This window comes from Gallus gallus, chromosome 6 (assembly GCF_016699485.2).
Source record: "Gallus gallus isolate bGalGal1 chromosome 6, bGalGal1.mat.broiler.GRCg7b, whole genome shotgun sequence".
NCBI lineage: Eukaryota > Metazoa > Chordata > Aves > Galliformes > Phasianidae > Gallus > Gallus gallus.
Window position 1 is genome coordinate 18151252 of NC_052537.1, and position 17299 is coordinate 18168550.

The following is a 17299-nucleotide window of genomic DNA, read 5'->3' on the forward strand; positions in this document are numbered from 1 at the left end:
CTAGCTTTACCTCATCCCTTCCAGCAGAGTCGCTGTAATTAAGATTTGTTAAGGTTTGGAAGAAATCTCATTAATCAGATAAGATCTGAACTTTATTTTCTTTTTAAAGACCCAATTTGATCTCTCTTGCTTGTGATAATTGCTCTCCTCTTCTGACATGGAAATTCATTTTCCAGGCACATAAAACACAATAGATTTCCATTGTCAACAGCAGCCACCCCAGGAGAGTCAAAAATATTCCTCCAAAGGCTAAAAAGAGCGTTGGGATCAAACCCAGAGGCTGCTGGGGAAAGGGAGCACAAGAAGGGGTGCTGCTGAGGGGAAGTGGGCTGGGAGAAAGGGGTTTGCATGGTTCCCAAAGGGACGTAGGTGTCGCAAGGGGAGCGAGGGCAGCAGGACCCCACTGCAGCCCACAGGGTATGGGGCTGAGCTGCCCTCGCCTGCTGAGGGCTCCCTGAGCTGAGGGGAGGGAGCATCCTTCTCCCAAGTGTATCAGGAACCAGTGCTTCAAAGAGTGATCAGAAACGGTCCCGGCCAGCTGACATTTCACATGAGGCAGCACCAGGATAAATGACACACAGTGAAATAGACTCCACCGCATCAAATACTATCAATCAGAGGGACTCCTGGTTTCTAAATGTCGGGTGTGGAATACGTACTCCTTGGGAACATCTGAATCAGAGGAAGTTCCCTCTCCTCCTGTTCAACCGACCAGCAGGTGCCAGGCTGGGGGCCCCGGGATGGAGCTGAGCTGCAGCTGGGTGCAATGCAGACAAACGGGGCGGCTCCAGCCCCAGGGCCTGCTGTCCCCAAGAGGGATGGGGCAGCAGCACATAACATCCCCATGTGACCCCTCAGCTTCAGCTCAGCTGACCATCATATCACACCAGCCCAGCAATTGAGCACTGAGGCTGGAGCTGTGCCCACCATCTCTCTGGTGCTGCTCATGCCACCCTGGCTGGCTTGGGCCCATCTGCACCAAGAGGCCTACGGCTACAAGTAGCCTCAGCCATCCCATAACCATCACCAAGCTGCAATTTTCCAGGTCTTCCACAGGGCCACACACTTCTGCAGTGGCAGAAGGCTTTAACACAGCTCAGCCCAGCCACCTTCTGGAGATGCTGAAGCTTGGAGGAGCAGGCAGGGACACAAACTGCTACCAGGCATCTGTAGCTTCCCGGGGACAGGCTCTCTGGGGTGGCCAGCATGGTGGGCTGTGGGCAAGCAGGGTGGCGAAGCAATGCAAGCCCTCACACCGCCAGCTGCAGGCACAGCAGTGTGTTGAGGTGCTAATAGAGACCTAGGGTGAGCGTCCCAGCCCTGCCTGCCTCTCGCCCTCTCTTTGCAGAGAGAATCTGCAAACATATTAATCTCATCTCACACACAAACCCTTCGTCCTGATCCCAGAATCCATATATTAGGAGATTTGCATAAATTACCAGCTATCAATGGAGCACATGAGGTGCGGGGGCTGAAAGCCAGCACCCTTGCCAAGAAAATGGTACAAGAGGACTGGAAAGGAGGGAGAGGGAGGGGGCTGCGAGCACAGCCCTGGTGAGCAGAGAGCTGCAATGGCAGTGGCTGGCTGCGGTGTCACGGCTCCATGTTGCTCACTGCAACCACTGTACCCTGCTCCATTCCTCCTCCTCTGCACGCCCTGTGCCGTGGCACCTTTCCTCCACAACCCTCCCGAGAAGGAAGGGTGAGCACCCTGTCTGCCTTCCACTGCTCACACCCATCGGTGCTGGGAGCACCCACTGGGCCCAGGCCCACGGTCTGGTTATGGTGGTGGGTACGCAGCTAGCAGGGAAGATGGAAAGAGCTCCTCATCACACGGCCTTGCTTGATCCATGGCTGTGCATTTGCCATCCACATGAGAGCTCACCTTCACCTTTGGCTTCTGTGAGACAGAGGGGCTCCGGAGAACCAGAACTGTGCGCCCCACTGGGGAGTTCAGCAGCTTCTTGCCTCCTGAGGGGCTTTGCCCCTGCTGAAAGAGCAGGAAGTGTTGAGCTCAGCCATGGTCGGCAGCACCTCGCCCCAGGCATGGTTCTGTCTGCCTCAGGTGCACTGAAAAGAGCATTCAACACACTCTGAGCCACGAGGAAAAGAGCTGATGTTTGATGAAGGTTGTGAGAACCGGGAACAGGGGCCTTCCTGGCACATAAATACTGAGGGGATAAAAAAAAAAAAAAAAAAAAAAAAAAAAGGCAAAACAATAACCCCCCTTCCACAGGCTGAGGACCGGGCAAAAGGCAAACCCAGCAACACTCCAGCATGGGCTAGGATGATGAGGATGAAGCTGGTTGTCCAGCTCTATCCCCATCACATTAGGCAGAGCCCCCCCTTGCCACCACCGTAAGTCTCAGAGGTGCCAGCCTGAGGCGAGCCCTCATCCCAAGAGGGGTCAGAGATAGGTGCTGCCCAAGGTGGGCGGCGTAGCTGGCCTCTCCCGCTGCACCTTCTGAGCTTCTCAAGCAGCAGCCCCGGTGAACACTCCTGTCGGGGAAGAGCCCCTGCTCGGGTTCCCCTTTTGTCACCTCGGAGGACAGCCCGCTCCTCTCGCAGTCTGTTGCTGCCCTCTCGGGTCCGACGCCCGCACTGCAGCAGGGTGCGGTAGTGGTGGGAAAGGGGGTCAGGAGCAAGCTCCCTGCACCGGAGCGTGCTTTGGGAGAGACGTCTGTCCTTCCTTCTTTCCTCTAGACAGATGGACATCACAGCTGAGCCTGATGTGCCCGCAGGCTGCTGTTAGGTGCTCGATTCACAGAGTAGGCACAGGCTTAAGCAAAACTGTGTGGATGTAGGACAACGTATATATAACAACACGAAAATGTGGTGTACAGCACGTGCTTGTAACAGCACAGCACCTAGCCCAACAGGCACCGTCCATCCTGCAACACGAGCGTGCAGGGTAGGTCCCATTTCTCATGGACCTTGACAGCTCATGTGACAACCAGGAGAAGCAAATGCAACCTTGGTCGAGCACCAAGGGTTTCAAAGCGGAGGCCGAAATGGAATTGAAGCTCGCGCCCCGCGCCGCTGGAGCATCAGGGCTCTGCGCCCCGGGGCCAGAAGCGCGTATCCCCGCGGGCAGCCCCGTGCTGCGCCCCGTGGGCGCTCCGTGGAGCTGCGCGCGGACTGCGGGCTCCACGCTGTGGCCAACGCGGTGCAGCACAGGCGGCTCAGGGACGGGACCGGCCGCTATCAGCCCCAGCCCCGCCGAGTCCCCACGTAGACCCCACGGTTGCGACGCAGCGCCCTGCTCTCGCCTCCTTTCTTACAGAAGAGGACGGTGCTTCTGCCTGTGCCACCTTCTCGGGCAGCACCGCTCACTCCTCGACTCGGACATCTGCAGTTTTGTCAACCCCAGTGTCCCCAAAACTGCAGTACAGATACTTCACAACTCATCTCCCTTTGGGTCCCCTCTCTTGAGCCCATAGGGCAGCTGCCCCTTCACCTACTCAGGACTCACACTTCAGCCCAGCAACAAGGCTGTTTTTAAGCATTTTAAAAGCAAAATAAAAGCCACCGGATCCCGAGGCTTTCACATCCCACCACAGCCACCACCTTTAGCCTCACACAGGACCATGTCCTGATGCCAGGGGCTGATGTGGGAGTTTTGCCACCCAGCCCTCCTCTTTTGCCGTCCTCACATGCATGGCTACTTGTGAGTGTGTCCAGCATCACCTGCATCATGGATGCATTTGCCCCGGTGTGTGGGAACTGCCTGTCAGGGACTGGTTGCGCCCCATCCCATGCAGGAACACTGCGTGGTGGCAGTAAGGTGCCTTAACAGGGCAACATCTGATGACCTAGCTATGGCAGTCCGGCCAAGCAGATGCAGAAGGCAGTGCCAGCATTGGCAACTCTGCTCCAGAAGGAGTGAGAGGGTCTGGCAGAAGAACCTGCAAGAAGCAGTAAAACCAGACCAGTCAAAACTGAGATCTGGTGATGGGTTTTTACATGAATCAAAGGAGGCCTTTCACCTCCGGAGCGAATTCCTCAGAGCAGCGGTGGATTTTCTTCTGTCCTACTGCCTTCAAACACTGACAGAAGGCCCTTTGGGAAGGAGGGTTTAGACAAAAGAAACCAGGAGAATTCCCTTAGTTACCCACAAGCTTACACACAGTAACTGAACAGCTGCTTCTTGACTTGAAATCTCTCCCCGGCTGCGCCTGAGCTGCACAGCTCTTTCAGGTGTGACAGGCAGACCTGCCTCCAGTATCACAGCCCCGTGTGGGTGGGGACAGCGACTCAGGTGGCTTCATAACCTGTCATGGGAACAACCATCACGTGCCCATCAACCTCGCCAATTTCCAGTTTGCCTTAGGATCAAAACCAACTGCTGCTGTAAGCAAGAGGAAGGTGTTTCCACTCCTGACCCCGTCATAAGCCAGAAGGAAGACTGTGTTACCTTCGAGATGCATTTCACCATGGTCAGAGCAACTGAACTACAACCCCTGGCACAGAAGTAGTGCCAACACAGATAGGACCCATCTGCACTTCAGGACCAGATATCAGATGTTCACGGGGAGCCATGAAGGGCTCCCTCTGCTCATCCTTCTCAGAAGTACCCCACTCCTTGGAGCAGCAGAGGTTTTCCCAGCTATGCCCACAGTTTCTCAGCAGCTCCCCAGTGACTCTGTTAGATGTAAGCTCAGGAGCACAGGGTTCTGTTTCAGCCTCTTGTGCATAAACTCATGCTGGAGGACAATACCATAACTGAGAGCTCACATAGAAGTATCCTAAGACCCCAGATACTCCAGACCTCTAGTTAGGCTTCAGAGAAACATACCACAGTGAGCTAAAAAAAACCCATAACTCACTCACTTGTGTCAATTTTCATTCATATTCCCTCAAATCTAGACCACAGCTCTCCTCCCATCAACTAAAGGCTTTCTGCCTACCAGTGACCCAGCTCCAGCTTTTGGGCAGCACAGGGGTGGTTGCTCACCTCTGATGTATTTGAAATCCAGGGAATGAGGAGCAAATTTAGATCACTGTGGAGTGTGGAGATCTGCAGGTTTGGGGTTTGAGATTATGTAGGTTCAAAAGAGGAGTTGAAGGATTGGAGAAGAAGAAATTATAGTCCTAACGCACCCAGAAACAGAAAGCCTTACTGTCCTGCACTTCCCCATGGGAATTGGACATAGCATCTCCCCAGTGTCCCAGCTCAGATGGCAGGAGGTAAGAACTGATGTTCTCAGCAGACAGCTGGCATGTGTACAGACTGTTGCTCTGAATATGTGAGGTCTAGGAAACCTCCACTTCCAGATCTGTGGGCAGACTGATGAGACCAAGCAGGGAAAAAGCATCATTTACATCTTTCTTGTGCGAGGAAGTGAGGCTTAAACTCCCTGGATTTAATGCTGTCATAGCATAGAAATGCCAAAAGAAAAGATGAAGCTGGCAAAAAAGCTACGGACCACAGGTAGCAAAGCAGAGAATGGAGCAGGCAGGGAGGTAGTTCGAACAAATGCAGAGCACTTTATGAGGCACAAGGCTTGAGAAGATCTTCACATTTGAAGTTGACCATAGCAGAATATTCTGTGGGGCTTTTTTTTTTCTTTCTTTTTTTTTTTTTTGACAAGGCATCCTTTGAGAGTTGCCTTCATCTGAAGGTTAAGATAGAGAGGAATTCTTTAGGTAAATGTATCTGTTCTCATAGAGGTAGGCATGCCTTAGCTTGATTTGGTAGTGGGACAACAACTTCCCTGTGGTACTTACGTATCAGTAAAGGCAAGCGTTCTGTAGCTGCAAACTTTATGATTGCCTAAGCCAGCAGACACACCAAGCAATAAATATAATCTCATATATGATGTTTATTGAGATGAGATTAAAAGCAGAAATTCATTAAATAGATAAAAGCATGGAATGAAGAAAAGCATAATTGAGTAGCAATTTATGAAGGGCTTCTCTAATCGTTATTCTCACCAATTCTACCCAGAGCTGAACGCACACCTTGGCAAAGCATTTTGCCTTACCCAAGCCCAGCCTTTGGCAGTTTGCCATTAAAAGCCAGAGACATCCATCCCAGCCTGCCCGGGATCTCACCGAAGTCGCACTTTGCTAATGATCTAGGCACTCGGGTCTCAGGTTCCACAATCAGATACCACATCCAAGATAAGGCATGTTCACATGGCTGTGGACAAGTCAGCATGGAAATGAAAGGTCCTACGGTGAGAGGCAGAAAGAACTTGCTGCTCTTCCACACTAGCCTAGCTCCCCTCTATGTTCCTTATACTCCTGAGAAGCAGTCAGATACAGATCAGAAGCACTGATTTGGTTTATTTTGTTCCATTTAGGTAGTTCCTGTCACTAGTTAGTCTGAGAAGGTTTCTCCCCAGATAGGACTGGAGTCAGCCAGGCCTCACTGGACAGAACTGCTGATACCTCAAATCCAATGGGATTTCCCATTTTGGTGCCCTTATTCCTTCAGAAGTAATTCCCTCATCAACTGCTCAGCAAGTCTGGCTACCAGATCCAGGACTCAGGGCAGTCAGCAGGGACACCTGGGCTATATACCTTCTACTACTGAAGCCACTTTCCTGGGTCCCTGGGGGTCCCATCCCAGGCAGGTGACACTGGCAACGTGCATTTCTCCTTTCCTCCCACTCAAAGGCAACCTTCTTCAATGTCAGATAAAGGGAATTTGTTGTATAGAAAGAAGAGGAAAAACACCTTTCTGATACTTCTGTTACTCGTGAAAGAATCACTTTCACACACTGCCCTGACATGCCCTTGTCCTCTTTCAATAGTTACATCAAAGCAAGAGGTTTGGAGCCTGACAGCAAGCTCATGGAGTGAAATCTCATGGTATTAGACACGAAAGACTCAAGTTCAGTTACAGTAGGTGACATCTTGGCAGGGTGAAAAACGGTTGCTCCCAGGAAGGATTTGACTGCTGCAGGCTCTGCAGAGGCTGAGATGCAGAGCCGGGCAGCAAAAGCAGATGGAGCCTGGAGGCACAAAAAGTGACCGGGGCCCGGCGCTCCCTTTCCAGGAGGCCATGGCAGCCGTTAACCTGCAGTGACTCTGCAGCTCCCAGTCTGAGCCAGGCCTGATCCACCTAGCCCATCAGTTCTGCCTCATTGACTGCACACAGCCTCTTCCAAATGCTGCTGTAAACAGCAGGCTCTTAGAGGAGGCTGGAAGGTGGCACTGGTGAGGTTCACGGGCCATCTCCTGGCTCCCCTCTCCAAGCACAGCCACCTTGCCATGGGAAGGAAACCTTTGGCAGCTGTCTTGTGCTGAGAGACAGGGCTTGCTGAGCGTGGCTGAGTAATTCCAGCCTCTCCGTCACTGCAGCTGCATGCATCCTCGTTCTCCCAACCCAAGGATCGCTGCTTCGCTGAATCACCCCATTAAATTGCTAATATCTTATTGTTCTTTAAGATTTCGAAACTTGCTGCGAAACGTTTACAGATAATTTTTTTTGCCTGCAGTCACTGTGCCTAATGCCCAGTCATTGAGTGCCATATGTGTTTATATGCACTGCAATTTTCCACTTGATTACATTTTACCACAAACACTTTCATCCACTCCGCAAAGACAGCGGCAACACATCCATAATGTTCAGAGCAGCCCAGATAGACAGTGCCCAGACAGAAATATCTCCATCCTGGCCAGGGCGCCTCAAAATTTTAGATTCCTAACTACAGTCCATTCAAACTCTAGTTCCAAAGACCCCAGAAGGACAAGCATGTCTGCCACCTAAAAGGAGCATGTCAAGTTGCCTCATGCTCCAGCTTTCCCACTGAACACTGGATGCTCAGCATGGGGAAGTGACAAGCATCTGCCACGTGATGATTAAGAGCTCTCAATCAAACATCATCCACCCAAGCCTGCTAGACTAACAAGCCCTGCTGACAGACATACTCAGGTTCATTGAGAAAAGTCTTCATAACCCCGGACACGTTCTAAATTCACCAGGCTCTGAGGCCGTTTCAGTGAATCACGGAATCGTTAGTGTTGGAAAAGACCACTAAGACCATCTAGTCCAACCATCATTTTACGTGTTGGGATGAAATGCCACACATCAGGCGATGAACTCTCTGGGGTAAACCCATTGGCTCTCATGATCATCGGCTTCAACTTCCTGCTTAAATAAGGTATGCTTAGATCGGGGGGGGCTTGGCCATTCAAATTACATTTAATTATTAGGATGGAGATATTGCAGCCTCGCTGGGCAAGCAAAGTTGAATTTAACAGGTCTAAGCAATGGTAAGAACCCACTGCTGGACACTCTCAGCCTCCCCTTCCTACAATTTAGCTTCCTGAGAAGAGAAGGAAAAGATGCAGCCAACTGCATCCTGCTTACAGCTGATGGCTTTCTCATGTACTTTGTCACTGCAGCACCACGTGACTCAGAGCCTTTAGTGCATGCAACAGGCAGGAACTTGTAAAGACCTAGACCCCATTGGGGCTGCTCATGATTTAAAACAGGCTTTCTAGGATAGTCAACATTAGCCACACTGGTCAGACTTTATTTCTGATCTCATATGTTCTCTGAAAACTCCAACTGAGATAAACAGTTCAAGACATTCAGCATGTTCTCTTATGTTACATTCAAGAAAGAAATGTTACTTCCCATACTAGACATTAACTGTCCTGGATATCTTCTGCTGGAAAAGAAAGCCCTGCTAACGAATGAGTCCCATTGCTGACTGCACACAAGGGAGCACGTGTAACTACCCCTTGCCAGAGAAGAGGCATTGAAGCCATCAGCAGCCACTAGCCTGGAGTCACGATGCCTGTGTTCCTCATGAGAACAAGCCTATGGAAAGCAAGCCAGGTCAATGGCCTGGCCACAGCTGCTCTGCCAAGCATTTACAGCCTTTCATTCAACAATATGCTTAGCATCACCAGCACAAAAATCAATAGTTCCTTGAGAGGGCTAGTTTAGAGAAACTCAACAGTGACTTTGGCAGAAGTCACTCCTGAGATGTGGGGCAGCTTGTCTGTCAAAGGGAGTGCATGCTGCCCTTTCGCCTGCTGGAATGTGCCCGTTCACTCCTCTTCTGCTCAAGTCTTCTTACCTTCCAGAGATCGGACGCAGTCAGCCCACAGGGAGCAAAGGCATTAGATCCAGATGAGGTTATTGTCCCCCTTTGGGCTTGGGCTGTAACAGCTTTTTAGGTCTGTATCTGAAGGGCAACCTTTTCACTCAGGGCAAAACAAATAACAGAGAGGCATAGGAGTGAGGTTGTGGTCTTCCCTCAGCGCTTTCTCTGAACCCACTCTGGGGTGGGTTCTGCTGACTCTCATGTGTATCACATACAACAAGAACCCAAGCTCATGTGGTGAATAGTGGGTAGCAGTGTCTCATAAGAGGGTGTGAGCTGTCAGCTGACTCTGGGAAACTATCAGTATTCTGACTGCTCCTTCCAGAGGCATCGCTGCATTGAGCTAGAGGTGGCACTGAGAAAGACGTGCTGCCTTCCAAATACAAGCAGCACCTTCTATCCATTCTGCTCTTTGCTCTTACTGAGGAGCCAGTGCAGCCGTATTCTAGGGCTTTTCATCCAGGATGAATCTGCTCACTGTCTTCTAAGCTCAGGGCTTGTTACTTGTCTGATAAAAACACAAGACTAGAGGGGACCACTTTGGTCAGCATATGTAGTCTCCTGCCTTACGATAGGTCACTTGACATTCACATCAAGTCGTCGCAAGGTCTTTACATCATATTCCACCTGACATCTGGTTGTTCTCCTTCACTATCTCCTGTACTTCTGTAACTGATACATTCCATTGCTCTCCACAAAGTCTTTAGACCTCCCCAGAAGCTGTGGGCAGATTGGTCATTTGAGGGCCTCACCTTTCTGCTGCAGACAGTGTTTGCTTTCATGCTAAGAGGAGAAAAAGTAACTCTAGAATTGTGGAATGCCTTGATTCCACAATGAGGGGATGGAAGACGCTATAAAACTTGATTAGAGCAGATCAGGGAATATGATGCACCCTTTCTTCTAGGTAGGTGGGACAGCATTTGCAATAGCATGTACACTGGCCTAAGAGCTTCCCTGGCTGCAGGTGAATGGAAGGCATCCTCCTTATAATACATGTCCAGGCGAACCAAAGCAGAGATACAGAGGCATTCACAACCTCACAGGGCAACCTGTCCCAGTGTCTCACCACCCTCACAGTAAAGAATTTTCTTCCTAATATCTAGTCTAAATCTATCCTCTTCTAGTTTAAAAATGTTTCCCCTCATCCTGTCGCTACCTGGCCCTTATAAAAAGTTCCTTCCCAGCCGTTCTTATCCAACAGCTTTTCCCTCCATCCTTTCTTTTGAAGGCTGATATCTTTCTGAGCAGCCTGGTTTCTTCCCAACTGCCTTTGCACTGAAACCAAGGTGTGAAGGGGAGCCTGAGAAGAGGGAAGGAGAAAACATGACACATTCAAGCTACAGTGAGAAGACATTCATCACAACTAACGGGGTACCTCATGGCACCCTAAATGCATCCTGCTCCACTGTCCATTTGCACAGCTGGATCTATTGGAGTTTCCTCCCTCCCTGGTCTCCTCACTATGTTTCTGGCAGTGCCACTCCAGAAGAAGTGGCCAATTTGATTGGTGAGAGAGCACGAGGAGTGTCAGAGAAGGTGCTCACAGACATCTCTTGGCTGCCTCAAGAAAATAAAGGCCATTGCTGAGCCTGTCAAAATGATTAATCGTTTACAGGGAATGAGAGGGAGGTGGAAGAGGGAGGGAGAAAGAAGGGGAGAAAGACAGATGGGATGGGGAGAGCTACAAGTGAACAGCAAAAGCAGGAGACACGTCTGCCTCTGTGCTGGGGAGGAGGTAGAAACAAGGGCTCCAGGCTGTGCTTGGGGTCAACTGCTGGCAAACGAATTGGTCCTTCTGAGCCCACAGCTCCCACTGGACACTCCCACCTCTGCTCACTCCACAGACTTGCACCACCCTGAACATAGCCACAAAGCCTTAAGGGCTGTCCTTCCAGAGGACACTGCTCTGACAGACAGAGTGACACAACTCTGCAACTCCCCAGCTCCACAAAGCTCACAAATGAGCTGACAGATCAAGAGCCCATTGCCTCATACACCAAGGAAGGCCTTATTGGTGTCCAACTCTCCAACTCCACAGCTGGCAGGGCTTGCATTTGACCTTAACACCTACCAGCACTAGTTTTTGCTGCCTGCAAAGCTGCTGCCAGGCACACTCGGATTCCCAGTGCAATGAGACCACTGATTCTCTCAGCTGCTTTTGTGATGAGCATGGATGAAAAGCCCAGGTAGACCCTGTCCTGAGACCTGCTGTTTTCTCCTTCATTTTGAGATCCTCTGGTGAGCAACACAAGCCACTGGGAAAATCCAGGCTATCATTTATTCGGAATTGGAGCCAGCTGGGAATGAAGTGAAATAGATTCAGCTCTCCCCTTTGGAGATATCTTCTTTGATCTCCAGTCACGGAAAGAATAATCACCCCAACAGAGATCTCTGCCTCAAGTGAATGGCCCAACCTTGCAAAGAAGGAAGTTGTCACTGAAATCAAGAAATCCAGTAAGCTCCAGTCTTGAGATGACACACCCAGCAACCTTGTATGTTCCACAATTAATTTGCCAGCCTCCCTCCCAAGCTACATCTGTTTATCTAATCAGAGGCAGTGTCTCTTCCTGCAAACCACACCAAAATGTTTAGTATGACAAGATTTGTTAATACATATACAACATGTCAATTAAGTTAGAGAACCCAAAGTGTGACCTATGCCCTTGCACTGCAATAACACTAAATTCAGCTCACATGAACCCTACTGCAACACGCCTAAAGCTCCCAACACCTGCCATAACCCCATGATGCCTTCTTGTCCTTTGATTTTAGCTAGCCACTCTTTCCTAAATACCCTTCCTGTGCTTAACCTTCACCCAACTGTTTGCCCATGCAACCAGCCCTGCGTGTGTACACATATATGAAGCTGTTGCCTTCTCCAGCTGATGAATACAGATTTGTCCTTGTAATCACACCCAGTAAAAGTACTCAGTCTCCTGCACCCAGGCTGTAGCTACATGCCCTTACAAGTTGCATACATTTAAGGTGCTTGTGACAAAGCTCTGGCTGGGACAGTGAAATGGTTGAGGAGCCATGGGGTGCTACCGATAGACTTATTACGTGAAGAAAAAAAAACTATTTGTTTTGAGAACACTAATATACTTACTCATTTTCCCCTTTTCTCCACATGAACGTTTCCCAGTGGATAGGAAATTTCAAACAGAGGTGGGCTATTGTGATTGGCTTGATGGAACAGTCTAGACTATAAATCTGAAAGCAAACCAGCAAACCTGTTGAATGTTGCTCTGTACCTTGCTGGCCATTGGCTTACTGATCAAGCTGAGCATTAGATAAAATGGTATAAGCTGATGACATTCTGTTCATAATATCTAGTCTGCTAAAAGTAGTCAGAAGAGTACAGCTGTAATTCTGCATGACAAGGACAGGTTCAGTGAAGAACTCCAAGCTGGGAGGAGCTTCAGGATTGGTTTTACTGTAATATAGACACCACGCTCAAACCTACTACTGCTGCATTGATTTCAGCACAGAACCTTTGTGATCAATGGAATTAACTGTGGCTTGTAGCTTAAAACAGTCTTGCTGTATTGTACGATCTTTGTTCCATTAGGTGCTCTTTAAAAAAAAGAAAAAGGTTAGCCCACAGCCTTGTTCTCAAGCATGATTTCATGCTTGGATCAAAAATGCAGTCAATGGTTAAGCAGTGAAAAGGTGGCATGGAAGGCTGAGAGCCAACAAAGCATGAGCAGCCTATTTAGGAACGCACTATTATGCCATAAGATAACGCGCAAGGAATATTCTTTCCAACTCTGTTGCGCTGACTGGTTTAATGACCTCTCCGTAGATGCTGAGAAGCATAACTTTATGTTCAGTAAACAAAGAACATTTCAGATTGGGCACGTATTGAGGTCTACATGCCATTCCTGTGAAAGGATGGGGTTTTACAAAGGTGTCTATCACTGTAGATCTGCTCAGCAAGGGCACTGCATCTCACCTATCCCATCAGCCGTGCCTTGTCTGGACAAAGCTAAACCTTCACCTGAGGGGTGGGATCTGCCAACCAGTAGTAGATAAATGCTGTTCTGTTCACTATACCTCTGCTGACGACTCCTTGCAGCAGCAGTTGCACAGGATGCTTTCAAAGACGACAGTTGTAGATATGTATGTTACCTGTTTTTCCATGATAATTTGATCAAACCCCACAAAAATACAAACAAATGCATGTGCTGAATTGTGCATGCTTGGACGATGAGCTAAGCCAGAAAATGACAAACACAGAGAAATCACAACTGCCTTCTTTTATCTACCTGCCACATAGTCCAGCAGGTTCCCCCTTGCTCTTATAAGAAGTGACATTAGCAGAAGAGCTGGAACTTCTCATGTTGCTCATCCTCATCTTTCCACATCCCACTCAAGGCCCATTCCAGCTTCGCCTTACTGCGAAGTAGCATACAACGTTGAGGGAAAGGAGACTCAGCAAAGGGTTAACATTTATTCGGTGGCTCTACTGGCAATTTGGGGTCAGGTGCTGAGAAGGAAGCAGAATGTGTTGACAGCACCAGGAGAGGCCACCAAAAGCTCTCCCTTACTAAGCAGACAGCAGAAACTTCCTGGGCAGCACAAGGATTTTACCCTGCTGTCAGCTGAGCTGAAACCCTTGCTGCCACTCCATACCTAGGCGGAGGGGGCTCCGAAGAGCAGCAGTAGCACTCAGTTATGCATCTCATGGACTTCATGTGGCTCCTGTGGCTGCCTCCATTGTTTGAGGGATATTCTCCCCCCTTTCCTCCTTCTAACAAAGATTCTGATTAATGATCGCTCATTCCTAATTGTCAAATTTCTTTTCCTTCATCCTGTGTCTAATCACCAGTGACAGAAGCCATTACGCAAATGAGAGCAGACGACTTCCCACAACTGTTCTCTTTGGTAAAAGCCTTGTAATTTAAAGCTCTGATTTGTAGAGGAAAGCTGCGTTTCCCCAAGGCGTCCGGGCATCTGTTCCACTTACACTCCAAGAGGCTCTACTTCCGCTCCCTCCCCCCACAATTAGTCCTCTGCTTGCAACAAATATTTGACTTTGCAAGGCAGTAATTAGAACTTACTTTGCATGTGTTTGTCACAGTAATAGCCTCTCTTTTACTTTCCTTGAACGAGAACTCTCAGGCAGCTCCAATATAGAAAATCGAGCCGCGAAGATGGCAGCTTCAGAACATCGTGGGACACTGACAGGAGAGACGCCGTCAAGAGCTGCTCTGAAGCTGAAGGTCTCACCCCTCATCCCCACCTATGTTGGGCTGTCCCTGCATGGCAGCCATGTCTGCACCTGATCTCATACCTCCTCCGTTTTAACTCTGCTGGCTTCTCCTTGCACTTACTTTATCACTCCAGATTTCTTGAGTGATCACTGTGCTGAGGCTGACCCTGATCACTAAGCCTTGGCCAGATCCCAACCCAGTGAGAAGTTCTGGGTTTATTCATCAGCAAGGTCACTACCCTGCCTGCCTGGTGGAGCAGCCCGCTACCGCTCATCCCTGGACAGAGATCCTCCTCCTCCTCCAGGCACCCTGAGTGCAAACCACTGAGTGGTGAAAACAGCACACCGGTGTAGAGTAAGAAAGGGTTCAGTAAGAAAGGGTCTGCAGAAACTAAGAGAATTAGAAATAGTTTACAGAAGCAAACACGCAGAGGCCAATAGAAGAATGGGATAGGAACAAGTTGGGATTGGGGTGCAATGCAGGGGTAGAAGAGACAAAGATGAGGGTGTGAAAACAGCTCAAGGACACCAGGCAAGGAGGTGATAAGGTGTCCCCGGAGCAACTTAGAACTGGTTCGGGGGCTACCCCTCCCTCAGGGTCAGAAGTTTACAGCGAGGAAGACTACGGGCCTTCATCCAACGAGCACCAGGAGGAGACCCGCACTGCTCATGACGCATGCGCGAGGGGGAGGGACCGTATGCTAATGTAGTCGAGGAAATGTAATGAATATGCATACGAATTCCGGGAAAATCATTGATTATGTATTAGTTCTGCCTATATCTATGGCAAGTTTTTGTCCCGACTGTACGCCAGTTAGGAGGCGCTATCCCCTTTGCGTTCGGCTCTGCGCAGCGTTGATTGAAACATACGTGGTTTGTAACTACTTTGTGGTTGTAGAGTTGGATTCCGCTAAGCCAGTTTGGCACCCCAGGTGGGACAATCTGTGTCCGCCTGCAGGACCAGCTGAGGAGGGGGACGCCTGAGGCGCGCCCCGAGGTTTCTCGGAAGGACTCCCCTTCCTCTTCCGATGACTGCGGGGATAGACCAGGACCATCTATCGGCTGACCAGGTATGTGTATGGGAATAAGGGGAACCCGGGAATGAGGGGAACCCGTAAGTCCTGAGGAGACGTCCTACGCTGGGCATAGCCGTCGTGCTGCCCCTGGGTAGCGAGCTCACGGGTTAGGTTAGGTTAGGTTGCCGGCTGGGGTCGGAGAAAAGCTCCCGGAGGGAGTTCCTACAGAGGGAACCTGGACGTCGTATGCGTGGAAAAAGAGTGATAACTCTCGCCTATGTGGTTGGTAACAGTGGATTTTGTTCAATGACAACATGGATTTTTGTGGCCGTAGTAGCAGGAGTCATATACGTCGTGTAATTGCTATTAGCATCTGTTGTAGTTGTTCGTAACCGTGTATTTGAACTATTGGTGCATTCGAGGCATCTTTTAAAGTGCTCGAACTCAGATTGTATTTAAGCCGATGTCTGTGTGTCCGGAGGCGGACAAAGCGAGTGACAACAATTATCGTTCGTTATGTTTCTTTGTGAAAGTATGTAAAAATTTCTGTGCACGTGTGTATGAAATGCGGCTAATATAAAGCCCAGGCGGGAGTAGGAATAAGAAGTTGCACTTGTAGAAGTTAGGCGAGTAAATGAGCTTCTGGGCTTGGGACGAAGAAAGGGAGGAATGATTGGAGCATTTGCATTTGTTTGAGAGGTGTATGCGCCTCCCGGGGGGGTGTAAGGAGTTACTCGAGCTTTTGAATGCGTTCCTCCCTCAGTGTAGAGCTTTCAGTGTATTGAGGAATGAGTGGCAATACTGTCACTACGGAAAGTGAAGATGCTTTATTTGACCTTTTAGAAAAACATGGCGCTCGGCCCTCTGTATCGGGGTGTGTTGGGCACGACAGAACTGGCATGACTTGCAGAGTGTTTCGGACCGTATGTGGGCACTACAGAATGAGGCTCCTACCCGAGCTGGGAAAGGAAAAGCGTTTATTTGTGCAGTGCTCGTTAAACCCAAACTATACGAGCACTGCAGGAATCAGTTAAAGCAACACAAGGATTGGTAAAAACTCTGGTAAAATATTGTAATCAGTGGTGGTGACTGTACAAGTTAAAAGGTAAATGAAGTAACGTGAGCTGTATTGTTTGATTTGTGGGTTCTGAAGGGAATGGGACAAATGGATTTGATGGTGTAAGTGTGGCAAGTTGATACTACGTGCTGTTACATTTTGTATTTTGGTTATAATAGTGATATGTTTTGTGGCGTTGTGGGTGGTAATGTTGTACCTCTGTTTAAATGTATGATTGTCCCCTTTCTCCCTTCTATTTGGATCAACCTTATATTTCCATATTGAACAGTGGCTGCTATTAAGGAAAGTGATAACACTCTCATTCATGGGCATGAATACCATAATGGAATTAATATAATGAGCAGGTATCATTTAGATAAAGGTTTACAGAAAGACTACAGCAACAAACAAACACAGACAACTATGCCCAGTGGAACAGAAACTGTATTCAGAGGTGATGCTCCCAGCAGGCACAGCAGGGAAGGGAGAATGCTCGTGGCCACAGGAAACATATCCACTAGTCTTTCCTACCCCCTCTGCATTCAAACTGTCCCTTGAGGGTGCGAGGACAGAATGAATGTTACAGAACCCCAGGGTCAGACAGCTGTCTCTCTCTTACCACCCTCCAACATCCCTATTCTCTGTTCAACTCTTCCCCATTTTACTACGTATTAGAAATTGGTTATGATTCAGCCAAGGCTTTTTCACTGATGGTTAGATGCTAAGATTGCTGTAGTGGTGTTACCACCAGAAAGGAGTCCACACCTTCAGCTTACTGAGAGTACTCCACCACCCACAGCTGTGTGCCTCGGCAAAAAGAAAGCCTCTCACTAAGATTACCTTGACCCAAGTATGAACCACATAAAGGACCGAAGAGAGAACAAGGCACACAAAGGAGAAGCAATTGATACAGAATTCATGAGACTGATAGTATAGTTTGCTTCTTTGG